At 46.1% G+C, this 22,201-nt stretch overlaps 1 protein-coding gene across 5 annotated transcripts in view; it reads right to left on the bottom strand.

Annotated features, from left to right (window-relative positions):
• Positions 1-22,201, bottom strand: part of LOC122715137 (homeobox protein homothorax) — a 495,480-nt gene that overhangs the window by 78,063 nt on the left and 395,216 nt on the right. The window lies entirely within an intron of this gene.

Below are 22,201 nucleotides of genomic sequence, written 5' to 3'. Positions count from 1 at the left end.
GAGTGATAGAGGCTACCTAATAGCTCACGGAATTGCCCCTGAAACACCTTTTTAATGAACTATTGCTACGGGAAATGAAAATAGGGGAGACGACAAGCTTTCCTCTCTGTACCTACCGCCAACTGAAAAACTTTCTCGCGGACAAAACTCCTCTCTACCTCGTCTCTATTATTCTTTGTAATTGGACCATCTTCTCGTCCAAAAAAAAAAAAAAGAAAAAAAGTTATCGTGCTTGTTTGCCCTTCCACAAAGCCCGTCTCCGTTTTATCCGAATGCGTCGGTGAATGCGTGTGTCTTAAGGGAAAGAAGGAAAAGAAAAAGAAAAAAAAGATTCTCAAAGTTGAGAGTGTAAAAGTTGTTGCTAGATTTCCTTCCACGTGGAACGAACAATCCTAGAAAATTTTAACTCGATGTTCGTAAAAATTATCAACGAGACTTTGGAAGGGAAAGAATTACATAATTTCGGTCGAAACATCACTTTCTCGTGACCTTTTTTTTAACTGTCTATAGAAATACCGTTACCAAATACCAAACAAATTTTTGTAAAGACATTCTTTCGTTGGATACAAAAAATCTCCCAAAGATTCTTTTCCTTATCTGATCGCGATCATTTCTTCCCCTTCGATTAAACAGAAATAAATTAATCTCCCTAATTAAGAAGAAACCTCAAGAAGAATCCGAGACCCCAGAAATATTTTCACGTATCGTTTTCGGGGATTCGAAGGAGTCCGAGAAATTCAGGCACCGAAAAAGCCACGGTTCCGGGCTATCTATCCACGGAATCGCGAATAAATTCGACACACGAGGGACAACCGGGTGGTGACGACGAAACGCGGGAAGAAAATTTCTGGTGATGGTGGACGGGGGCAAGCTGAGAGCGCAGCGAGAGATCGGCCGAAAACATTCCGGGGAATTAGACGCGGGGTCTCGGCGGGAGATGGAGGAAAGCAAAAAGAAAAAGAGGAAGAAGAAGAAGAGGGAAAAAACGAAGGGAGAGAAAAGGACGATTTGTCAAAACGCGTCTAGGCTTCTCCCTTCCACCAATCGATTCTCTCTCTCTCTCTCTCTCTCTCTCTCGTTGTTACGTCAAACACGAATCATGGACGATTCGAGGCAACGGAATCGTGGATCCGGCGCGCTGGAAATTCGTCCGCTCTGGAATAAAATTTCTCTCGGATCGTGGCCGCCACGACTCACGTGAGTAAAACGTGTTTCTCGACGATCCTTCCTTCCTTTCGTTCCCGCGGAACGAAGCAACGATGCACACCCCCGCTGCATTTTGCAAAGCCGAGTCGACTTGGGATGCGGTAAACTTCGATGACGTCACAGCCCAGGACAGGGCGAACTCCCCCCGTGGGAATCGAAATGTCGGCCACCTGACCCATTAAGGGGTGATTCGGCCACACCGTGGTGGTTTCTGGTCAGCTAGGTAAGGGTTCGGATTATGGCCGTAGCCCGCGGTGTTTACGAGTCCACGAAGGCCGATTACAGTCCGCTCGTCCGGTTAGGTGATCGTTTTACGGGAAATAGCTTCTCCTCCCTCCCTCCTTTTTCCAGTCTTTACGCCTCGACCGGACGTGCTCTGGAAATGTAAAGTCTCGCGGCCCCGGGTTTCTCGCAACGAGGCGACCGGAATTTTCAATCCGATGGAAACGATTAAACCCTGGTGTACCGGAAGAGGTTTAGCTAGAGAAAAGGCTATGGAAAAGATGGAGGCCCGAGAAGACGGAGGGAGCAGGGATCATTTCTCAAAGCGGGTCGACTGTTATTTCGCTGCCACATCGAATTAGGCCTTATTCCTTTTTGTTCTACGCTCCTCGAACGTAAGCAATACACTCCCTCGGTCGATCGTTCGGTTTTCCAACCCTCGGCCTTCCTCTCTTTCTCTCTCTCTCTCTCTCTCTCTCTCTCTCTCTCTCTCTCTTTCTTTCTCTTTCTCGGCACCAGGCCCGATTTCATTTCTTTTACAAGCGCCGCGTCATCATTTTTCATAGCCCCCTTCCAGGTCGCAGCCTCGGTCTCGCCCTCTGGATGGAAAGGGAGAGAGAGAGAGAGAGAGAGTTTTCACGATACCGTGAAAACTTACCCTCGACGCATTTTGCACCGGCAACACGGTCGAAGGGATAAGAGAGATGAAAGGGAGGGTAAGAAGAGGTAATACCCCCCTTATTCTTCGCCATCGTGAACCGCATTGGCACTTTTAAACGACTCGGGAAATAACGCCGCGTCATCGGGTCTAACGGGCTGAACCCGCGCGAGTCGATTCCTAACCCGCGACGAAAAGTTGCCGGTGTAAGTTTCGTGAAAGAGTTTTTATCGATTCCGTCGATTTCTATTGCTTTCGTCGCCTCGATGATTTTAGATTTTAACTTAACTCGCGATGGTAGAGATATAAGAAGATATAACGAAGATTTTATTATATTTTAGTAATCTTATCAATCATCGATTATGTACTCTACGAATTACGTCTACAAGTGTATCTACACTTCTTATTCCAGACTTCTTAAAATTCTATTCTACACCTTTCTTATACAAACTTCTTCAAAAATCCAAAAATCCATCTCACCCAAAATTACTCGAAAAATTCCTCCTCGAAATGGAGCCAATCCTACTCCCCCTCTCACCTTAAAATCATCCCCTGCCCCGAATCGGAAACAAGCAACGCGGCGTGTAATCCGCGTGTAACCAGCTCGCATGAAATATTTTCGAGGCAATCCAACAAATCCCCGATAAAATATTCAACCGCGGTTCAAGTGTACCGCGTACGTACACCGAGTGACGTCCTCACTCTCCCCCGCTCCGCCCGCCGACAGCAGCCGTTCCCTCTCGTAAACAAGGAATGACGTGGAACAAGGACGCGAACATGACACCGACGACAGGAGGAACGACGTGGGACCCCCCCCCCCTTTCCGACGGCGAAGAAGACGACGGCGACGACGAGCAAGTGATTTAGAATATTCGGTGGCGGATGTCAGCTATTGCTCGCCCACCGGGACGTCATTATGTCATCATCATTCTCCTTCGCGCCGACCTATCCCCGTTGACGGGAGGCGCGCGCCTGGACATCACTCACCCGGTTCACAACGTGGCATCCGTGGTGGCACCGCGATGCCAGGGCCTCCTCCTCCTCCTCCTCCTCCGCTCACCGAGCCGGCTGTCTGTCGGACGGGGCTAAACAATATTTATCATGGGCCATCGGGGGCCCCTGGAACCAACGCTGAATTGGAGTTCCGGTGCCACCCACGGCAACGGACCCGCCTCGACCCCCAACGTCACGCATAATCGTCCGAACCAGATTCGGCTTTCTTCTCCCTTTATCTCTCTCTCTCTTTCGCTCTCTCTCTCTCTCTCTCTCTTTCTCGTTCTGCGATCGTTATGGGAAGCGATGCGACACTTTCTTCGTCGGAGAGGATTGTGATAGGATGTGGGCGCGCGCGCGCGGTTTGCCGATCTTTTAACGCGATCGCGTTGTGGCGAGGGGGGAAGGAATGTTTGCAGGGTTTAATGCACTACTCCTTCAAGAGGATTTATGATTTTCGAGATCGAGGACGAGGAGATAACGATGTTTATTGCGATGGTTGGATGGTGTTGTTAGATGTGGATGGATCTAAATCGTTAAGGAAGGATTTAGAGAAGGAAGAAGAGAGAGATAAATCGATAATCGTGAGATCGATCGGAGAAACGTTGTAATTTTTGACGAAAAATTTGACGAGTAGAATTATTTTTTTTTTTTTTAAAAAAAAAAAGGAAAGTTTAGGAAATGATTAATGTAATACAATAGTCGATCGAGCAAAGTTCTACGAGGCGAGGAGGGAGGTATATATAATTCGGTTTTAACGATTCCAATTTCGCCTGCGTTCCTGCGGCCGAAGTCTTTTTCCTTTTCTTTTTCTTTTCCTTTTTTCTTTTTTTTTTTCTTCCACCCTCTCCGTTCGGTGGAACGACCGAAGTCTCCGAGGAAATCATTGAATATGCAACTTAAGGAAATCCTCGGATATTGCGCTTTATTATAAACGGGCATCCCCCCACCCCCTCGAGGCCCCCTCGCTAGCTTCCAAAGACTTTGCATATTCCCGAATCTGAAAATATTCGCATGCAAAGTCCCGAGGGGGCTCGGTTACCCTAGTTATATTTTCCAACAGGGCCGCGTTCTCGAAGAGAACCTCTCTCGTTTCTCGGGGATATAGAGATGGAATCAATTTGCATAAATAAGCCCTCGATAATGAACGTTGCGACGCGAGATCTCGATGGGATTCATTATCGAAATTATCGGCGATTCTTTATTTGGAAATTAAAAAAGAAGGGACGGATGAGATTGTTACCTTGTGGTATTTTCTCTCTTTCTCTCTCTCTTTCTTTCTTTCTTTTTTTTTTTTTCTTTTTTTTTTCGTTGAACTGTGAACTTTCGCTATTTCCGCGTCCAATTCAATCTATATCAATCGTGTCATTTTCAATCTGGCAGTTACAAAGCACTTGTTCGACTATCGATAGATAGAACGGGATCGCAAAAAACCTGGATACACAAAAACTGTAATACAATGAATGAAACTTGACTACCTAAACCTCTTAAAAATTGGGAGGATTTGAATTTACCCAATTCACATTTTCGGCATGAGGGCCTTTCCAACGAGTTTATCAATTTTGCAAGTGTAGAGAAATCTAGAAAAAAAATCTCTCTCGAGTTTTACGAATTTATGATCGAAATAACAAATAACCAGCAATTAGGATCCTTAGGATCTAACCAGCTTTGAATCAAGAAAAAAAGAAGAATATTATAATTTCGAAATCCAAAAACTCACCCACTCACCAACTTGACTTACGAAGACAAAAATCTTGAACTTAAAATCTGAAACTCAACTCATTTCTGCCTCCATATTAATAATTAATCTTCTCGCGCGAAAAATAAATAAATACCACGTTTATCAGAAACCATGGTGTTCGCATCACGGCGTCCAAAATCATAGTTTTAATCCACGGCGATCCATTAAAAAGTTCGGGGAAAAGTTGGAATCCCGCTCGACTTGCCACGACTTCGTTATCCGCGTGGACCAATAAGAGGTTATGCAGAAATGAAAGGACGAAGACAGAGAGAGAAAGAGAGAGAGAGAGAGAGAAAGGTGAAATCGTTCGAGAAGCCGTAGGGAATCAAATCGATGGAACTGGGTCGAGTGGTGTGTTATGGGAAAGAGGGTTTGTGCGGTGTTGGTGGCGCGCGTACGTGGCAATTTCAGCATCCACGAGGAATGGCGGATGAGGTTAGGTAAACCCAGGTGTACGCACGTACACGCTCGCGCGGAACCTTCATTATAAATGGCGTCCCTCCGCGCTTCCTGTAACGAGAGAAGAGGAGGAGGAGGTGGAGGAGAAGGGGTTGCGGCCTCTCTTCCTCGAAAGCAGCGCGGAAGGGATGAAGAGAGAGAGAGAGAGAAATAGAGAAGGGGTTGCCGCGGCACGGCGAGAGATTTCGGGCTGAAGGAAGGATAGGTCGGATGTATAATTAGGCAGCGTTTGTAATTAGCGTAAATTGTTTCCCAGTAAGAGGGCTCGTGGATCTAATACCGAGCGGGAGGTGAAAACTATGATAAATTTAATATAATGCAATCCAGTTACCGTGCTCCACACCGTTGCCGGGGGTGTAATTAATAAAGGCGAACGAGCCCCCCTCCTCAGGAAGGGATGACGAGCGAGCATCTTTCTCTCTCTCTCTCTCACTCTCTCTCTTTCTTTATCTTCGTTGCCACATCGAGAATAGGTATTAATCACGGGACACGGATTTTTGAAGATGAATCGATATCGATAGGTAATTTTTCATCTTTGATAATTTTTTTCGAGGCCAGAATTAAATTAGAAATATATTATAATTTATTCTCTTTCCTTTGATAATCTTTGATCGGAGAGAAAGATTACACGTGGTTCCATTCCTCGAGAAGTTAGATGGTGCCACGGACAAGTGTTGGCATTCTCTTGTGTATCCAATCCAACGTAGACGAGAACTGTTTGCTCGAATAACTAAAATCGATTCGAAAGAAAAATTCGATACACGCATTTTAATACACCCTACAAACCGGGATCAATAAAAGAAAATCAAGAAAATTCTTCGTTTCGAATTAAACTCTCGCCAGAGGACCTCGATTACGGAAACAGGGGGTTAAAGTCTGGAGGAAAATAAGTCGACGAGGGGAAAATTCGAGCGCAGGTGCGTGATCCTCCTTCGAAAATATACTGTTATCCGCTTAACTTAGACACCGTCGAGACGGAAGCCATCGCCGCTCCTCCTTAATGTACGGGTCTAATAAAGATCCCTGTTATCTTTTCTCCGAGACCTTTTTTCGCGAATCCTCCAACGATTCGATACGTATGAACGTATCAGTAGCAGATGAAAGAGCGCGAGAGATAGGAAAAAGAAAAAGAAGGAAGATCGGAGAAGAGGACGGAATTCGAGAAAGGATCCGTGAAAGTCGTACGTTTTTAACAATTTCCCGGACTGTCGTTATCGAACGTGTGGTCAACGGCGCTATAAGGAGCCGGATAACGTTACGAGATACCGTGTTGAGACAATAACGGCTACACCGAGGCCATCAACCGAGCTTCCGAATGGCGTAGCAAGGACTTCACAACCGCCATAACACGAGACCTTCCTCTCCTGTTCCAGATACCTTAACCAGTCGATCTTGTCTTGGCACCCTTTACGAGCCAACACTCTGTTGTTTCTTAGTTTTCGAAGAAATGAACGCTTTCATAGAACGCTTAGCATAATCGAACAGTATTGTATTTATCTTGTACGAAGTGGAGATCTATGGCAATAGAAGAAAAATAAGCTAAAATATATATATATATATATGATGGAGAGAGGATGGAGGATATATATATATATATATATACACTTTTTCCTCTCTTCATCATCCTCTCGATCGAAATATGCAAGTTCATTGCTCGTCGAGACTCATTAGCTCGTCTCATTTAGCGAATCCAGTTGTCACGGTTGATCGATCTCTGCAAATTTCCTCGAGTAATAATTTCGTGAATCACCGTCTTTTCCTGATTTTTCCCAACGACACAACAGGGATCGTAAGAGGACGTTAAGGACCGACACCAGGGCCGAACAGGATTAAAGCAAGAAACTCGTTTGGTCGGAGGGGTGGGGGGGATGAAAGAGAGGCGAACGATTCATCATCGGGCTATCGTCGTAGCGTCGAGGAAGCGAGGAATCCGTGGGCGCAAAGTTCACGGACAACATCGTAATAACCTGCCCCTGGTGCGTAATAACACTCCTAGGCGGAGTCTTTAATAACGGGCGGGATGACGCTAAACTAGGTAGACAAGCGTTAAGTCAGCCGCCGCGAAGCAATATGAAGTCAGACCGGTAAAACTTCCGCAATATATATATATATATATATACACGCCGCGGCACGCTAGGAAATTAGAATCACCTTTCTTCCAAGGAAATTAAAAGTTACCACCTCGAGGTAAAAGGAAGAGTTACGAAGGCGGCTTAGAGCGGACATTGGCTGCGAAATGGAACTCCTTTGTCGAGGGTTGAGAAAAGTTGAGAAGGAAGGAGAGGGGAGGAGGGAAGGAAGGAGCGAATCGAGCACGGATTGACATTCCTTCCCGCGAATAACGCGATGTGTTATATTATATATGTGGTCGCAATTAATATTCTGTTTTTCTTGAAAGCTTATTCGATCGATCGATAAAGGGGATCGTGCACCCCTGGCAAGGAGCGGGGTTGCACCCTCCTCGTGCAAGGTGAAAAATAATCACTCCCAGCCGCGGAGGCATATGCTCACTTGAGGCGTATCACGAAAAGGCTGAAGGGTTGTGTTTTGGTTCGCCATCCAAGCAACCGAGCGCTCGGAGGGTGGCAGATTGTTTGATGGTTGATTGTCGCGCACCGCTTCGGGGGTCGTCTGATTGGGTCGCCGCGAAACATCTGCCGGCCTCCCGCGGGGCTCCACGACGACAATCATCCTACAATCGCGAGGTAATACACCGAAAGACGTCTTCATTCGGATGAGGGGGGGGGGAGACACGTCGGATGGAAACGGAGGATTTGTCAGTTCCGGGACAGGGGTGGTCGGCCGGACCCTGATAAACGAGCGCCAGCAATTAGGCTCCACCTAACCTGAACGGAGATCAAATTATCGGGAGGAAACGGGGATGTTAAGATTTTAATTATATTCTCGATCAATTTCAAAATTAAGAAAAATTTTGAAGGTAACGATTCCTCGTCAATGGACGGAAAATCATTGAAATTTTCTCTTTGAAATAATATGCTTCGAAATAATAATTTCGATAATCGAATAATCTTACTTTAAAACGCATTTGAATTTAAATAATTCAATAATATTATTCTCGAGATTAATTATCGTGTAAAGAAAATGAAAAATTTTTAATCGTTCATTACTTCCTTTCTCGTCGGTTACTCAAACTCCAGTAATAACGATTCTTAGAAGAACGTATCTTCAGAGAAGAAATAGATCACTTGATCGTGGACCCATTCGTAATCTTAAATACTACGAAAACTTTGAATCTGTAATCGATTCAGATATCGTGATGAAACAAAAGATGAGTTCAACGGTACACAACGCACATTATATGCACATTATACCCTACATTAATTGAATATTCGATCGCTACCGCGAAAAAGAATCACCGTTTAACACCCCAATAAAGATTTAAATAATAATCCTAAATTTTATCATCGAAACCGTTCAAAGCACAAAATAATTTCGTCGGCACTGCGAAAGCGACTTTGAGAACAGAGAGAAACAGTGCAGCAGGGGGAGCGGAAGGTATTGTGACAACGAATTAGAATCAAAAGCGACCCTCCTCCTCCTCCTCCTCCTCCTCCTCCTTTCAACCGATACGACTTTGTCCGTGGCTCGACGACTTTCCACGACAGAGAGAGAGAGAGAGAGAGAGAGAGAGAGTGAGAGAGTGAGAGAGGGCCGATGCTCATTCCACGGCCCTCCGCTCTCGTCATCCACCCGGAGGAGCAACGCGCACATAATCGCGCTCCCCGCGGCCCCGGCCAAAAAGCGGCGTGGAAGAGGAACCGTCCCCGTCCTTTTAAAAGCGCGGCGTGCACCGGGGCTGGCCGCGACGACGGGGCTGGTCTGAAGCCCGGCTTGGGGGAGGGGGAGGGGAGGGGGAGGGAAACACCCGGCAAAAGAGCCGGGGAAAAGAGAAGAGAAGAGAAGGGACTTTTACAAAACTCATCCATCCCCCAACCCTGGCCCGCGTAGAGACACTGATACCTACCGGCTGACGGTACCCACCTACAACCCGACAACGACAATGGATCCTTTGCGGGCAAAAAAGCGTAAAAAGAAAGGGGTAACAGGGAGGGAAGAGGGAGGGGGGGAAGAGGGCAAAAGAGAGCGGTCCACCTCCGGCACGGGGGAATGAAAGAAGAAAGAGCGGCAATGATGAAAGCATTGTCCCTGTTCAACGGCTTTTCTCCCGAAGCCTTCGAGGCGGCCAGCCCATCTTCTCCACCTTCAGCCCCCGGTCCTCCACCCGGTCCTCGTCGTCCCGATCTCCCTCCCTCTTCTTCCTTTGCGTTTCGCCCGATCCCCGCTCTTTCTCGACACCGCGTCACGTCCACGTCACTCTCGAGATTATTCGAAACGACGTTGGTTGCACGCGTATGGCCAACTAGGACGCTTGCCAACCGTATGAATCCTGATCCTTGTTTTTTTTTTTTTTCAAGGGGAACGAGTAACGCGAGGTGGATTAGATTAATTACGGGGAAACGAAGGTAACTTTGTGCCTTCCATTTTCTTTTCCCCTTTTTTTTTTTTTTTTTCTTTTTTTGAACGGTGATATTCTGCTCGTTTCGAGTAGTAGTTGTACGGTTTAAATAACAAAGCGACGAGATATTTATCCGAATATCCGCGTGCTTCGCGTGGAGGAAACGAATTAGAGGTGTAATTATACTCGTTCCTATATACGGCCTGTCCTCGAGGATTTCGGTGACACGTGTCCTTCGTTCCGACACGAAGATCGCAGAACCCTAATTCGAGGAATGTAATTCGAGATGCCAAGTGTTTGCGCGTCTTCGAACGGCCAAATCCCACGAGCAACGAGATCGGAGCAGGACCCTTGACTCGCCCCCGCGTAATAACGCGATAATCTTCTCGCGCAAAGCAAATAACAAATAAAGGGGATTCCCCCTACCTCAGGCCAACCTTCAACCCTTTTCCTGAAACTGCTCGCACGCGGGGAGAAAAGGGAGGGAGGGAGGGAGGGAACGTTCCCTCGATGATCGATCACAATCGGCTCCTTTCGGTGTTGTTTCGAGGGTTGTCGTTGTTCTTCTCTTCTGCGTCGACGCTCGTCGAGAATAGAAGCTGTACGGGGGTTTAGGGTTACGACCCCTACGCAGCCCGGCGCGCTGTTATTCTTCCAGCGAAAACTATTTACAAAGTCGGGGCTAATGGCATCAAGAGATTTCGAGGCTCCATATGCCTCGACGCCCCTCCGAGAGTTTGTCACGCGAGTAGCTGCGACTCTCTTTCTCTCGATATGACATTAGCGTACTGTTTCTAACTGGATCCCGTGAAGCTCCCAGTGGCGTATCGTACATTTTCTTCACGCAAAAATACGAAAATTCGAAAAGTTCGAATAATATAATATAAAGTTATTAACAACGTTTGGATCGATTACGAGAGTTTCGTTTGATGAAATTTTTATTACAAGCGTTTCTTTTTTTCAAATCTTTTTCGAGACTATATAATGATATATAATGGAAGAGTGATATATAATGGAAGTGATATATATATAATGGAAGATTCAACAATTTTTATAAATAAAAGTTAGTTTCAAGACACGTTGTCTTTTTAAATACGATTTAAAAAAGATTTTCCGTCTATTTATTGAACTCGATCGAGTTCTCGTCGATCAAAAGATTTCCTCCGCTGCCTACGCCACTGATAACGCAGCATCTCAACGAGCGTAAAGCGAGCCGAGGAAGGAGGGGGAAACAGCAAACGCACGGTGTAGAGCGTAACGCAATAAAAAGTTCGTCGAGTGGGTCGAAACGTATGCATATTGACCCGGTCAATCTCGTAACGCTACCGATCTCTTCCACCTCCATTTCTCCCCCCCTCCTCCCCCCTCCGCGCATCGGTGTCAATTTCCACGGCTCGAAATTGCGTGGGCGAGATCCATTCATTAGAACGCATTCAACTCGATTTCCAGTTGACGAGGAGCCCTCCCGCTCTCCTCCCCCTCCACCCCACGCAAATCGTCGTCAAGAAAACGATAGGTGTAATTGACGCTCGTTTCGAAACCGAGCCACGTCTCTTCTTCCTCTTCCCGCTCTCCGATAATAAATCTAATCGAATTCACTCGACGAAACGCGTCCCATCTCCTAACCCCCACGGTAACCGATCGATCCAACTTCTCCCTTAATATTCCGTCGAACCAAGTTAAAACGAATCAACGATTGTACTTTAACAGGCAGACATCCCTATCTAGGGATTCGCGAGAAAGAAGAATCGAGGAGGGTGGCCGATAGGTGGCCACCTATTGTGAGGATTTAATTGACCGGAAGCGGACGACGATCCGAAACTAGGAAACGAGAATCGTGGTGGTACAACAACACCGCCTCGGGATCGGCAAACCATCCCTTTCTCGCTCCTCTCACCCCTTTCCCACTCGAACGCCTATTCTTCTCGCGTTTCTCCGCCCAGAACCACCCTCCCCCTCCTCGCGGTTCTTCTCCCTTCCGCACGGCCGAGCGCGCACAACGCGCGCAAATGGAAAACGGATTGATTAATCGTAGTAATTACCGATCAGCTACCCCGCTAATTAGATATCCGACTCCTGGCCACCCCTCACGGCCCCCAGAGGGTTCGGTATACGGGACACGGGCGATGGCGTGGCGCGCGAGGGGAGACCTTTCCAGGCGGACGACGAGGCTTGACGAGAGAGAGACGCCGTCGAGGGTGGAGAGCAACGGCTAAATGAGATTGTTACACGAAGCCAGCCAACGGGGTCCGAATCACCGACACGATTCCGGATTTCTAGCGGCGGACCCATCTACCGATCCCCCCACCGTGCTTTTCCACTCCGCGCTCCGTTTGTCAACCGTCACCTGCGAGTACTCTTTACTTGGTTAATTAGTTATTAGTCTGATTATTGTAACCGCTTTCCGTTTTTACGATTTTCTTACGATCGTGATCGTAGAACACAGCAATTCAAATATATTGGGAAAATTACGTTTTTCCTTTCTACGAAAGAAGACGAGTTCGTTTAAAATATAAATAAATTCAGTATCGAGATTTTTAAAAAAAATCTAATATATTTTCCAATCAAAGTACGTCGATTTACGAATAATCAAAATTACGAATATAAAGGAATTTTCGCTTTTTAACGACAGTGATCATTCATCTAAATTTTCTCCAAATCGAATATTTCCAAATCGGAGGATCGTCTCGAGGTATTAATCATTCATCCTATATATATAAATCTTATGAATTTTTACGAATCCCTCCGCAAATTTTCTCGAGATCGTCAACGAAACTCGACTCCTCTCCTCCCCCTCTCCCCTAGCCTTTATCGCGGCATCATCAATCGCGACCAACTCGTGCAGACGCGTCGCGAATTAAGCTCGACGGTGTGCAGGCTCGTTTGTACGTTGTAAGAGCAGGTGATGCCAGGGTCCGTAAGTCAGCCGGGTGTGCGGTGTCACCGGTGCGCGTATCGCGTCACTCCATCACCTCTCGCGGCCCTTTCTCGCGTCGCTGACAAGCCTCGCACGGCTGTCCCAAGATTTTCGACTCGGCCGAGCGTGAGCACGGGGTCTTCGGTTACCCTACAGAATTTCACCTCGATCCTGCTAACTTGGATCCTTGTCACGCGCCCGGATCTTTCTGGTGATCTTTCGAGAAATCCGGGGACCCTCCGTCCTTTCGAACGCATCTGAGACGCTTCTGCGCGGTTTATATGATGTTTTCAACACGGATGGAGAAAGTTTTCCAATTTTCGACGATCGAGTTTTATCGTCGAACGAGAAGTAAATTGGAGATTGAAAGCAAACGAGAAAAGGGAAGACGCGGTTCCAGGAAACAAGTCGAATAATCGAAGATATCTTTGAAGATTGAAGGGATATTGCGTTGGTTTAAAAGATCGAAGGATCGATCCTCTCGCGTTCAACTCGGTGACTAGAAAAATCCAATATCTTTCTTAACGGGAGAATCGACGAAACCCCTCTCGGAGCTCATTTGCGGCGAATCGAATCGCCTAATCTTCGTACCGAATCGCTCCTTACACGGAATGCAAACGACTCATCCTCCCTGCAACTTTTTCCTTTCTACGAAAGAACACGAGTTCACTTAAAAAACCATAAATTCAATCGTACCAAGATTTTTCAAAAACCTAATATATTTTTTAATCATCGTACGTCGATTTACGAATCGTCAAAACTATGAATATGGTCGTTAAAAAAATGGACAGAACGCGAACGACTGATCCTCAACCTTTCCTTCCTACAGAAGAAGAAGAGTTCGTTTAAAACAAAAATCATAAATTCGTGCCAAGATTTCTAAAAATTTAAAAAGAAACGATCCAGAATTAGAAATCGAATCACAATCCATCGTCTCAGAGTGCAATTCCATTCGACGGTAAAACTATTCGATAAATATTTCTCCCTAAAATATAATAGCAAAAAGAAACCTTCCATAATTTGACTCTCAAATTGGAAACGTAGAACGTATCCAATCTTAAAATCCGTTTATCCCTTATACATTCCTCGAATGAAACAAAGCTCGCTGCATCCCCCCTCCCCTACCTTATATGTATTCAATTTCCACGTCTCGTTTAAACAGCCAGCCGAACCACACGTTTTCGACGAAACACACGTTGCCACCTCCACCAAGCTCGGCCATCACGGATGATTTAACCGGCCATCATTCCATCGCACTGACAGCCTAGCAGAGTTTGGCCCGGGACGTTTTCGCGGAACGCGTAAAAGAGATTAGTTCCCCCGGCAAGTGACGTTTAACGGCCATCGGCGGCTCAAAACTGCGACATCCGCGCGTGGACCGCGCGCAACAATATTTGCGGGCCACGCGAAGTAGGGAAACCGCGGAGGGCGCCGCGCGGCCGCGTTAGGATATTAACATCCGGCCCCGGGATTTACGGCCCCATTCGCGTGGCTCCCGGGTCTCGGACGATTTTGTAAAACGAAACGTCTCGTTAGCGACTCGCTCACGAGAGCCGAACGTGCGTCCACGTGCGCGCGAGCTGGTGGTGTAATATACGCGTATATATAGACGGCGCGCATCGGGATGAGGAGTGGTTGGTGGTTTTACAGCGGTCTAAATTATCCGTCCGACGTACAGTTATGATGTTAACGATCCGCTCGAGGAACCGCGACAACGGCCCGAGACGGGAGGAGGGTGGATTGTACACACGTCGTTGCTCGCGGTGCCCGCTTCCATGAGAAATCGCTTTATGGACGGTGCTATGGTACTACTGCTGCTGGTCCGCGGAGCAAGAGATTTTTCTTTTTCTTTTTTTTTTTTTTTTTTTAGCGGTAAGAGGGAATGCGAAGGGGTGGAAGTAGGAGAGGCAATTCCTTTCTCTCCTTGACGTACACATTTTTACGTATGGATGCGTAAAGGATGCGTAATTGGTAATTGGATGTAGTTAGCGAATGAATGAAAATGGTGTATATATCGAATCGCGTTATGTTTTTCTAGAAGGAACGGATTTCAGAAATATCTTATCTTGCTACGTTCTTAATGTATCGATGCGACGAACTCGTTATTGATTTTAGCTTTCATATTTTTATTATAATTTTTTTATGAAGCTTTTGGAATCATGTTTGTATGATATTCTTATTTTCATTCGTAGAATAAACCGATGATTTGACACTCTATGGAACACTTGTAATTTGTAAGCTACAATAAATCTCATAATAAATCCAGTCAGACCAATTTCATTTCACGTAAGTTTGACGTACAATCAGAAACACGGATATGGCGTGTCAAATTAACATAAGAAACTTTCTTTTTCGATCAAAAATTTTCCAAAAATACTCTCGATCGGAGATCGATGTTAGTTCTACGAAACGAGGGAAGTTGTGGCATTTTCTTCGCGGGAGAATCGTGTAGATGTGTGACAAGCGGACTTTTTCGGGGAGGAGAAACGAAGGAAGGAAGGCCTAAGGACGGTAAATTTCGAGCGGTGATTAAGCGTCGTCTCGGGGGCTTAGGCGAAATCGCTCTTCGTCTCCGTTAACATCGAAATCCTCTTAAGACACGCCGAGCCGAGGTGCAGCTGTAAGTGATAAAATTATTTCAACCTCCGCCGCTCAAATAGAGCAAATCGCGCGGATGCCGCGTGGATCGCGCGAGAAGCGGGGAAAAACGCGTCGGGGGGATGGGCCGGGGCGGGGAGGGCGCGGGGCGGGAATAAATGGCCTGGCCGATAAAATTATTTCGGAGGCGATGTTAAAGAAAGGAAGTCTCGCGGCGCCACGCGCGATACTCTCTCTCTCTCTCTCTTCTTTGGGCTAGGAAGAGCAAAATAACACCTGCGAGGAATGATTTCTCTCCTCCTCCTCTTTCTCTGAAAATTGATCAACGAATTAGACTCTATCCCGTGTAAATTTGTTGCGCGTGTAAAGTGTAAAGTGAACGCTTGTAAATGATGTTTTAAGTTTGAGGTTATGCGTGACTCTCTCGTGAGAATTAGAATAGATAACAGGGTTAATTTGAAAATTTTCACTTTCAAAATATATTATCATGTTCTACGAAAAGTAAACGAGAATTGAAAAGATAATTAATTAAGGATTATTCGAATATTCTTTGTGCTTTGTGCTCAGTGCTTTGTGATACGGTATTATTGATATATAGATAATGAAATGAATTATTTATAGATTTATTTATCCTAATTACTATTATTAATACCTTAGTGCATACGTGATGTATACGAAAAGGCGTAAAATATATATACATAATCGTGAAATATTTTTATTTCAATTGCAAATTTCTATTCGTACGAACAAAGGTGAACAAAGAAGAATCGAGAAATCTTAATCTTGAATCACCGTCAAGAAGGAAAAAAAGTAAACAAATATTAGACTTTCCTTCCCAGAATTAGAAATAGTAGAGAAGATTACAGGCGCGGCGACAAAAACGATTCAACCGTCATCGAAGCGAGGAGATAAACGTTTGCTAGTAAACAACAGCCGAATGTCGGGAATTGCGCAACGCGCAAGGGGACACGCGGATGAACGGGCCTACTGATAAACTTATTTCGAGCGTGTCTCGAAACGCGTAACGGTCGTCAACGGTGGCGGAGGTGTCGACGAAACGTACGGCCTAGGCGATAAAATTATTTCGGCGAAATAGAGTAAATCGGTGTGCAGTGGGGCGGGGAAAAACGGCGGCGGTGGACGCGACGTCGAAATAAACGGCCTAAGTGGCAGCCACCGCACGTGGGGCGGGAGGCGCAGGAATGGGGGTGGGCAGACCGATAAATAACCGCTGGTTTATTAGCCAGATACCGGACGGTGGGGAGGGTACGGTTAAATTAGCAGAAATATTAGTACACATTTGCGCCACTGTGAAACACGATGGCGTTCGACGGAAGTAGTCGACAGTCGTGCATCATACCGAGCAAACAAGGACCAAGAGGACTTGCTTTCGAACTTGGCGCTTCCACTTGGCATTTGATATGGCTTTCTCTGTCCCGATTCTTGGAAATAATAAAGGTAAATAATAAAGGTAGTTTGGTAGAATTTTAAGGGACAACGGAGGATACGTGATTTAGAAGGTGTAAGTAATTTTTTAGTATTTTTGTTACGAAACGATTCTTATTTATTCTTACTGAAATTTGATAAATGGAACGCGATGCGGGAACAAAAAAGCAGAAAGTCGACGAACCTCTTTCTAATCCAAGATTAATCGGGCTGTTTACAAGAAACTAACAAATATCCGCCGTCACTCGGATAAATTCCATCTTGAACTCAATTCGAGCGCGGTTTCATCCCCGCGATACAACCGGTAAGTCAGCACGCGTACGAAGGGTAACATACGGTAACAAGCTGGCAACGGTTCTAACTACTGTCCAGGCTGATATATGTGACGGAAAATTGTGGGCGAAGGTAAAGGGGAAAGAGAGTAAGAAGCACGAAGAAGAACGAAGAAAACGAAAACCGAGAGAGAGAGAGAGAGACAAAGAATACAAAGTGAATCTTGTAAGAAGTACAAAGGAAAGGGGTGGAATCCTGCTAGAGGACAAAGGGAGGGCGGACTCCGTTCACGTAGACGAAGGGACCCCGACTTTTATTTCGCGAATTATTTCGTTTGTCTCGAGTTATTCCAATTAGACCTAGGACTGTTTCTAAGCGGGCCAACACCGCCGCGTTGCCCGTCGTCGTCCCTGGGCGCAGGCACCCCTTTACGTCCACCACCAGAGGCAACGTTCCACGGTGCAACGGCCACGCTCTAATTGCATTACGGAAACATGAGTTTCCCCCGGCGAAATATATCACGAAACTTATCGCGCCACGAAGAAATTGCCGTGGCTCTCGCATACACTTCGCCGCCGCGCAAGTGCAAGCCTCGTAAGCTCCGGGGCCCGCCTACGTGCGCCCTTATACCTGCCCACCCACGCCAAGCATACATCACGGCCCGCTACTTTCGTTCTACGCTCAAGAAGAAGAAGAAGAAGAAGAAGAAGAAGAAGAAGAAGAAGAAGAAAAAGAAGAGGAAGAAGAAGAGGAAGAGGAAGAAAAAAATACCGTCTTCTTTCGTACCTTCGCCCGCTTCCCGCTCGTTCAAGTTTCGCGAACGGAATCCTCTCCCTCGCGGGGAACTCCGCGTGGAAAAAAAGCTTCGTCGTCGATGAGGCCAAGTAGCGCGAGTAGGTCGAGTTTATCGTTTTTACGTAATTCTCTCGTCGGTCGGGGGAAGGGGAGAGAGGCAGGATAGACTTAATTAAACTCGAAGCCGGACCGGGGAGAATGCGGAGCAGCAGAGTCGCCGGTTATTTCGGAGCCGAGCGAAAAGTTATGCGCTACTAATTTGCGCGTGGACACCGGTTACGGTTAATTACGAGGAGGGAGAACGTCAGCGATATGGACAGACGCCTGAGAAAATATTGGCGGCACTGGAGGTGGCTTGTAAACAGGGATCCTTGCCAGAAATTCCGCGCGGCCCGCATCGCCACCAGATGCATGCGCCGTCTCCCTTCCTTGCTCGCCGCGCAATTAACACCGTTCGGGACCGTCGCGGCCTAGCAATTATCGTGGCATCGCGTGGGCGTCCCCTGGAACGTGCACCCGAATAAATATCAACCGCGTGGTCGAATCGAAAAAAATCACGATCCTAACCCCTCCTCCCTCCCTCTTCCTCCTTCGAGCCTTCTTAGACTTGATTTGTGCTCAATTACCGAGAGCTTCCCTCTCCCTCTCTGTATGCGTTTTCTTGTTACAGGCGAGTCGTCGTACGCGGATGGACGTTTCGGACGTTTCAGGCGTCGCGACGATTTTATTTATACGGCGGCGCAAACCACCCGCGTCTCCGTGGCGTCGCGAGTGGCGAAGCGGAGCGGAGCGGAGCGGGCAGATGGCACGGACAAAACGTGCAACGATGGAGGGAGGGGAGGGGGGAAGAGGGGAAGGGAGGGCAATTCGTTTCGCATTTTATATCCGGCCTCGGCCACCCGTCAGCCGATTCACCCCCCTCTGGACGACATCGGTGAACGAGGATTTTATTTCGATCCTTGGTGGGGTTTAGTGAACCTGAGACGGAGGCCGGCCTTCTCGGATTCGCGGGAATAATTTAGGCGGATGTTGTTCTCGGAAAATTGGTGGACGGAGGTGGGAAAGGGGGTGGAGGGAAAGTTTACGATGGATCGTCGGTAGAAAGAAGTAAAGAAGCAAAGGATACATAGTTTGAAGAAATCGTTTTTAGATTCGGGAATTGGGCAAGGGAGTTCCTTCGAACGATCTTACAGATAATATACTTCCATCTTTTGTTTTCTAGAAAAAGTTATCTTTACGAAAAGTTAGTCTCGATTGGAAGACGGAACTGCGTACTACGTCTTCAAATTCTTTATCTCTTTTTTTATCACTTATCCTAAAATAATCATTCTATCCGTTTGCCCGAAAATATCTCGTGTTCGCAAAAAATTCTTGCAATTTATCTTTATTAATATAATTCCTGAAATAAATTCGGGAAAGGATTTCGTGAAACGGCCAAAGCGAATCCAATCCCCTCTCCTCCCCTCTCCCTTCTACCATCGACGCAACGAAATTTCAGCAAGAGAGACAACGGGTCAGGAGGGGGGGAGGATCGCGTATTTTCCGTGAAGTTGTTCGAGAGCGGAAGGGTGAAGAGGGACGCTTAAACATCACGGTAAACAGGGACCGGTGTAATTCGGATGCTGGCGCAGGTGTTACGCGGAAACATCTATCAAGATAGCGAGATACGAGGCGAGGGGAGTGTCCCGTCCTCTGTAAAGAAAAGTGGGGGAGGGGAGAATTGTGGATCAACTCGAAGAAACGGGGGGATTTCTCGGGACAGGACGCACTAAGCTTGCACGAGGGTGCTCTCGTCTTAACCCTTCCCGTTTCGTAACGGATCGCTTGGAATTAACTTTTCTCAACGAGTCCTCCTTCGTGTAACGTGAAATATCGAAACGAAAGAATTTTTACTTTTCACGGATATTTCATCGTAATAATAAATATTCGAAACAATGAGAGGAAACTTTAGTTTGATCGGTACAGTTTGTCAAAAAACAAATTGTTGAACAAATTATGCGATATTTATAAATCAAACATTTTGGTTAAATCATAAAATCGTTGATTTTAAGAAATATATGTAATCGTGTTTCGATACAACGAGCTTTCTACATAACGTAATATAAATCACGAGAAATGGATCCGTTTAACGATAATTTAGTAATTATTAAAGAATTTACATTTTCTCTTGCAGATAATATACCAGAAAGAACGAAGAAATTCAATTTATCTAATTTATCGCGCCGATTAAATGTATCCCACCCGGTTCATAGATCGAGAAAGAAATTATATCGGTATACTCGACCCTTTCCACCGCCCCGATCCACTAAATAAAAGAAATATTCCGGCCAATAACGTTAAGTAGACGTCTCGCCCGACACCCTAAAATCGCCATCCCCTTCGATATTCCACTCACGAGCGAAAAACCCCCGCTTCCAATCATCGTTCCCCTTCCCAATTTCCTCCTAAATTATCGATTCGTCGTAAAAGGACGCGCCATTCAACAACAACGTCGAGAACGTTTCGAAAGTCGAGGATCAGACACACACGCGTCTGATCAAACCTGATCGACGATAATCCCGAGATGGCGCGTCGAGCAATTAAATTCGCGTTTTCCACGAGAACGAGACGAAAGGAGAGAGAGAGAGAGAGAGAGAGAGAGAGACTAAAAGACTAAAATCCCGCGAGACTAATTTCGGCTCGGCCATAAACAGCAGTCGAACGATTAACCGTATCATTATGAATCATAAGAGGAACGAAGGCACCGGTTTATTAATTGCGATCGTTTCGACCGGCATTCCGCGCACGGCAAATTGCCGCGAGGTAACGCGAATCACCATAAAATGTAACTTCGCCATCTTGTTGCTTGGAATCTCGAGCATGTACTTCACTTTTTTTCTTCCTTCCTTTCTCCTTTCTTATATTTCCTTTTTAATTCGAACATCGATGGAGAGTGAAAAAAAAAAAAAAAAAGAAAAGATTTAACGTGCTTTATATATCAACGACGCATTCCTGTAACGATTATTGTTCGATGGTCTCGAACAAATGATAAAAATCGATCAAAGCGTGTGGATTTTTGAACAGTATGAATTAGAAATTTTTATCTAGTCAGCCTTTCTTTCGCTCTAAGATAAAAGATTCAATTTATTTCTAGAATCGAGGTAGAAATTTTTACACGCATAGTTCATTTATTCAATAATTCGACTCGAGATAAAAACGACTCGTATAAAAAAAGGATTAGAAACGTATTACAGAACTCTTCGAAAGTATAAGAGAGCAGCGAATTCGAATTCCTGGGCGCTTATCAGCCGCACCTGCAACCGCATTCTAAGCGGATGCAGCCACCTACGAGGTTAGCCGGTTAACCTGTTCCCGATCGAGAGATCCTGGTGGTGAATACACCGTGGTGAATCGTGTGGATCGCGATTGGATCGCGTTGTCGCGCATTTTTCGCTATCGCGTTTATGGCGAACGGGAACCGAAAATCCTCCAGCCGAGTACACGCGCCCGTGAGTGCGTTTATCGGTAGCGTCAAAATTCCACTGAATTTACGATATTCTCCTCGGTCTCGATACAAGGATCCTCGAGGACGAGAGGGAAAGGAAGGGAAGAGAAGAGAAGGAGAGAGAATTAAGAAAAAGGGGAAGAGGACGGTGATGAAGAGGATCGAAGGAGGAAGAAATGGCTGGTTGGAACCGAAGGTTGGTTGTCTCTGAAAAATCTCTCTTTCTCGCTCTCCCCTCTACTTCCACGGCCCAGATACGAAAATCGTAAAATCGGTACATAATAGCGGCTAATATAATCCGGTACGGCACTTCGCGCCGAGATTAAAGGTGCATAAAGCGGACTGTCATAAACGTTTTACAAGCTGCTCGCCGCCTACCTGGCTGCCAGCCGTGCAACGATAGATATCATTCCTGGAACGTCTCGTTACATCGGTGGAGGATAGCCGATATCGACTTCGTTACGATTTTATTTCCGTCGAACCGCGGGATAATACTCGTTTCCTCCGTGTCACTCGCGTGTGGTCGAACGAAACAGCGAATATATAAAAATATATTACAATAAAAGGTTAACGATCGATGCTACTATTTTGAGGGGTGTGATTTTGAGAAAATTTTACGAAAGATGAAAGAAATATTTTAATTCGAGGCAATAAAGATTAAACAGCACTTTTTCCTCCTCGAATCGAACCGATCGAAATAATTGATATTTGGAAGTTATAAATCGTTATAAATCGCAAAAATCGAATTCCCCACGGCCGACACGCCGATACGTCAAATTCTTTTCCGCTTGGCTCGATCGTTTTCCTTCGGAAAGGAACGCGAAAAGCCAGCATTGAAACGGTGGCTTTATCTTCGACAAGGGGCACGCCAGGAATCCCGCGGGCACGACAATGGCTCCGTCTTAATGGCTGCGCGGGGCACAGATATCGCG

This window comes from Apis laboriosa, unplaced genomic scaffold (assembly GCF_014066325.1).
Source record: "Apis laboriosa isolate Shangri-la unplaced genomic scaffold, ASM1406632v1 scaffold34_cov151, whole genome shotgun sequence".
Lineage (NCBI taxonomy): Eukaryota > Metazoa > Arthropoda > Insecta > Hymenoptera > Apidae > Apis > Apis laboriosa.
The sequence above is the reverse complement of the archived record's forward strand: the minus strand, read 5'-3'. Positions and strand labels throughout refer to the sequence as shown.